Here is a 5,342-nt window from a genome sequence, read left to right as displayed (position 1 = left end):
ATCCTTCTGTTCTTCCTCTGGAATACACCGTCGGATCACACTATCTGAACATCTATAGAAGAGATATGGCTCATCCCAAATATACCTCTTAACATCATGCAGAAATTTCTTCCTCTGTTGCCATGTTAAATCCTTAGGCATCAATCCAGCAGCTTTATTGTGGGCAAAATCAGCAAACCATGGTGGTGTGCTTATAGATAAAACTTTATCCCCAACCATCTCTGTTACAGCACATATTGCCAAAACATGTTCATCAGGAAACTCTTCTCTGATCACTACTTCGGGCCCTTCTTGAAGTTCTTTTTCTGTAATCCTGGATAAGTGATCAGCCACCAAATTTTCAACTCCCTTTTTGTCCTTGATTTCTACCTCAAACTCTTGTAACAGTAACAACCAGCGGAGCAATCTGGGTTTAGCATCCTGCTTGCTCAACAAATACTTTAAAGCTGCATGGTCAGTGTAAACAATAACTTTTGATCCTAACAGATATGGCCTGAATTTGTCAAATGCATACACAATAGCCAGTAATTCTTTTTCTGTAGTAGCATAATTCTTTTGTGCATCATTTAAGATCTTACTGGCATAGTAAATGACATGCAACAATTTATTCACTCTTTGGCCCAATACCACTCCTACGGCATAGTCACTGGCATCACACATTAATTCAAATGGTAATGAAAAATCAGGTGCCATCATGATAGGTGCAGTGGTCAACTTTTCTTTTAAAACATGAAATGCATGCAAACATTCATCATCAAACAGAAATTCTTGATCCTTAACTAATAACTTGCATAAGGGCTTAGCAATTTTTGAAAAATCTTTTATAAACCGCCTATAAAATCCTGCATGACCAAGAAAACTCCTCACACCCTTAACATTTACAGGTGGAGGAAGTTTCTCTATCACAGAAATTTTTGCCCTGTCCACCTCAATTCCATTCCTAGACACCTTGTGTCCAAGAACTATACCTTCTGTCACCATAAAGTGACACTTCTCCCAGTTCAAAACCAAATTACAGTCTTGACATCTTTTCAAAACAGAATCTAAATTCCCTAGACATACATCAAAATCAGAACCAAATACAGAAAATCATCCATAAAAATTTCAATGCATTCTTCTATCATATCAGAAAAAATGGAAAGCATGCACCTTTGAAATGTGGCAGGAGCATTGCATAAACCGAAAGGCATCCTCCGGTATGCGAATATTCCATACGGACATGTAAAAGCAGTCTTCTCCTGATCCTCTGGTGCCACAGCTATCTGATTGTACCCTGAATAACCGTCCAAGAAGCAATAGAAAGCATGTCCTGCCAACCTCTCTAGCATCTGATCCAAGAAAGGAAGTGGGAAATGATCCTTCCCTGTTGCCTTATTCAGCCTCCGGTAATCATTGCACATTCTCCAACCAGTGATTGTCCTGGTGGGAATCAACTCATTGTTCTCATTTTTCACCACAGTCATCCCCCCTTTCTTGGGCACGGTCTGCACAGGACTCACCCAAGCACTGTCTGAAATTGGGTAAATCATCCCAGCATCAAGCAACTTCACCACCTCCTTCCTCACTACTTCCTTCATAGTGGGGTTGAGTCTCCTCTGTGGTTGCCTTACTGGTTTGACCTCTTCTTTTATCAATATTTTGTGGGTGCAAAAGGAAGGATTAATACCCTTGAGATCTGAAAACTGCCATCCAATAGCCATTTTATTCTTCTTGAGTACCTTAATCAACTTCCCTTCTTCCTCATCAGACAACATTGCATTAATGATTGCTGGATATGTTTGATCATCCCCAAGGAACACATACTTCAAATGTGAAGGTAATTCCTTAAGTTCTACCTTAGGTGCTCCTTTTGGAATGTCATCAATCTTCTTCTCAAGCTTTTCCACTTCTGGCTCGTCTTGGTAATCCTCTGTACCTATCTCTTCTTCTGATCTTTGTTCCTCAACTGGGAATTCTTCTTTTTTATTCACTTCCTCCACAACCTCCTGTATCACATCCAATCTAAAACAATCCTCCACATCAACAGGATGCTTGATGGTTTCAAATACATCAATTGTGACTGTTTCCTCATCCACCCTTAGCAACAACTTCCCTTGTTCAACATCTATCAAAGATCTTGCAGTTGCTAAAAAGGGTCTTCCTAACAATAAAGGACTTTATGTATCCTCTTCCTCCATGTCAAGAATCACAAAATCCACTGGAAAAATAAACTTGTCTACCTTGACCAAGACATCTTCAACCACACCTTCAGGCCTCTTGATAGATCTATCTGCAAGATGCAGAATAAGATTGGTCTCCTTTAAAGTGTTAATTCCCAAAGCTCTACATACTGTCAACGACATCAAGTTTATACTGGCTCCCAAATCACACAATGTTTTTCCCACCTCCACATCTCCTATAGCAATAGAGATACTGAAGCTTCCTGGATCTTTCATTTTTGTTGGAAGCTTCTTCTGGATTAGGGCACTACACTCTGCTGTTAGGGCCACTGTCTCACCATCAGTTAATTTCCTCTTCTTAGTAAGAAGATCCTTCATGAATTTTTCATAGTGAGGCATATTTTCCAGTGCTTCAGAAAATGGTATGTTAATTTGTAAATTTTTGAAGATATCCAGAAATCTTGCATAGTGCTGCTTCTGAATCTCTTTCTTCAACCTCTGAGGGTAGGGAACTTTAGCATAGGGAGATAAACTAACTGGCTGTTCTTTCTTGTCAGCCATCTTCTTCTTTTCCCACTTCATCATCTTTTATGGGGAAGCATTTTTACCAACTTCTACCTCTCCTTCATTCTTATTGTCCTTCCCTTCCTCTTCTTTGTCAACTCCAACTATAACATCACTAACAACTACTTCCTTCTCACTTTTCTCATTTCTCATTTTCTCTCCTTCATCATCAGAGACTACATCTTCAACCACAACCTCTTCTTCATTCTTTTTATTTTCCACCTTCTTTTTCCCTGGTTGAAGTACCAACCCACTTCTTGTCATAATTGCTTTACAATGCTCCTTAGGATTCACCAGTGTATCACTTGGAAGTTTCCCTTGTGGTCTCTCTGATATCTGTCTTGATAATTGACCAATCTGGGTCTCCAAATTTCTGATTGATGCTTCCTGATTTCTGAAAGAAGTTCTGGTCTCCTGCATGAATGCAGTTGTCTCTTCCCTGAATGAAGTAGAACCCTGAATATAATCCTGAGTTGTCTTAGATAACTGAGCAAACGCTTTCTCCCATGCAGCAGGATCACTTGACTGCTCCTTCATATGTGGTGGTGGAGGATGTAATGGTGGATTCAATTGGTGGTTGGAACTATAGCTGAATCATGGGTGTTGATTCTTGTTTTTCCATAGTGGCATATAAACATTCTTTCCCTGATTGTTGTAGTTCCTTTGATTATTCTGATCATACCACACTCCATTCACCTCCGTTTGTTCTGATGATCCCCCATAATCACACTCCTCTGTCACATGGCCCTTACCACAGATAGCACATACACTCTTTGTTTCCACAGAAGCTACCTTTTGTGAAGAGAGTTGCTTAATAAGGGTATCTAATTGTTGCTGCTGTTGTCTCTGTGTCTGCATCAGTTGATCATTCCTTGCCAACAAAGCATCATACCCATCCAACCTGATAATTCCTGTCCTTCTGTCAGCAACTGGAGCATTATCAAATTCTTGAGATGCTAATGACTCAAAGATATCCAAGGCTTCCTGAGGGGTCTTGGTAGTCAATGATCCACCAGCAGTGGCATGCACCAAGGTTCTAGTGTTAGTGGTCATTCCTTGCAGGAAGATTGCTGCTTGTTGCCATGCCTCAATTCCATGTTGTGGACATTTCCTCAGCAAAGTCTTGAATCTCTCCCACGCCTCATAAATAGATTCTGACTCTTTCTGCTTAAAGCTTGTAATTTCATCCTTCAACTTGGCCCTCTTGGATGCTGAGAAAAAACTTTGCAAGAACTTGGTTTGCAAATCATCCCAAGTTGTTATACTTCCTTGTGGCAATGATTGCAGCCATCTCCTTGCATCATCCGTCAGTGAATGAGTGAATAGTCTCAACAGAATTGCATATCTTGTGACACCGTTTATCTTCACAGTATCACTCAACAATAGGAAGTTCTCTATGTGCAAGTAAGGGTCCTCCGCACTGGTTCCAGCAAACTGATCATTCTGCACCAAATGTATCAAAGCAGGCTTCAATTCAAAGTTGTTGGGCTCCACTGTTGGGCGCACAACACTCCCAATTGGAGGAACCACTACAGGAGTCATGTATTCTCCCAGTGTCCTCTGTGGTGGTGGTGGTCTGTGATTCTCTGCCATTATATCTTCCTGATTAACCGTACTTGATTCACCAATTTCTTGCAACTGTCTCCTTTGCCTGGCTGCCCTTTTGTGCTTCCTCAATGTCCTTTCTAATTCTGGATCATACAACAAAAAATTTGGATCAAGTGTACCTCGCATGTACCAGAATCAAAATTGACCAGAAATTTAACATAAACTAAAATACTGAAAATAAAAGGATTCAATCTCAGAATTCTATAGTATCAGTTAGTGTTGAAAAACAAATTCCCCGGCAACGGCGCCAAAAACTTGTTGGACGTTTAGCAAGTGCACTAGTCGTACAAGTAATAAAATGATGAGTAAAGATCGTTCCCACGAGGAATTGTGTTCAAACACCAATATACCATAGAAAACTAATTTGAATCAAATAAAAGTTTGTAAAAATCATGAATAATTTGTCACCAGAAAATTGATTTTGAGCAAATTGACACAAAGTAAATATGGATTAGGAATTAATAAAAACAACAAGTAGTCAGAAAACAACTTTCCTCCATGATAACTCATATAAAAATTGATCATATGATGAATTCCTTTCCATGTGATGTTAATCAACCTTTTACTTATCATCAAGATGTAATCCCTTACTACCTTGATAGAAACATTAATCAGAAACCCCAATCCCTTGGTGATTTCTTTCTTAATACATGCATGAAATACTAAGGTTTGAAGATTACATCAGAACTCTAGCATCAATCCCTTGAGTACTAGAATTCTATGTTGAGATTATCAAATACAGAAGTCATATAAACATCCCTGTTCTATACTACTTCTTTGGTAGAAATAATTAACTCAGAAAATCTCAAATCAGCACATGGAAAATACATCATCATATTAATCAAATCAACATAATATTATCATGGAGTTCCATTGCATTCAGACTACAAAGACTCTACTCAGACATAACTAAGGAATAAATAAGAGAAGAAGAATCAAACTTCATTTCCATGTTGAAAGTCTTCAATCTCCAAACTATTACAAGGAAATCCTAATACAAAAACTAAGAGA

At 39.0% G+C, this 5,342-nt stretch overlaps 1 non-coding gene across 1 annotated transcript; it reads left to right on the top strand.

Moving 5' to 3' along the window:
• The first annotated feature begins 3,813 nt into the window (after positions 1 to 3,813).
• On the top strand, positions 3,814 to 3,920 carry LOC133292919 (small nucleolar RNA R71). Its single transcript, XR_009748994.1, has one exon. It is a non-coding gene; the product is annotated as a small nucleolar RNA R71 (small nucleolar RNA).
• The last annotated feature ends 1,422 nt before the right edge of the window (positions 3,921 to 5,342 follow it).

This window comes from Gastrolobium bilobum, unplaced genomic scaffold (genome assembly GCF_033153095.1).
Source record: "Gastrolobium bilobum isolate Gb01-03AN ecotype WA unplaced genomic scaffold, APGP_CSIRO_Gbil_v1 utg5885, whole genome shotgun sequence".
Classification (NCBI taxonomy): domain Eukaryota; kingdom Viridiplantae; phylum Streptophyta; class Magnoliopsida; order Fabales; family Fabaceae; genus Gastrolobium; species Gastrolobium bilobum.
Note: the sequence above shows the minus strand (reverse complement) of the source record. Positions and strands in the feature narration are given on the sequence as shown.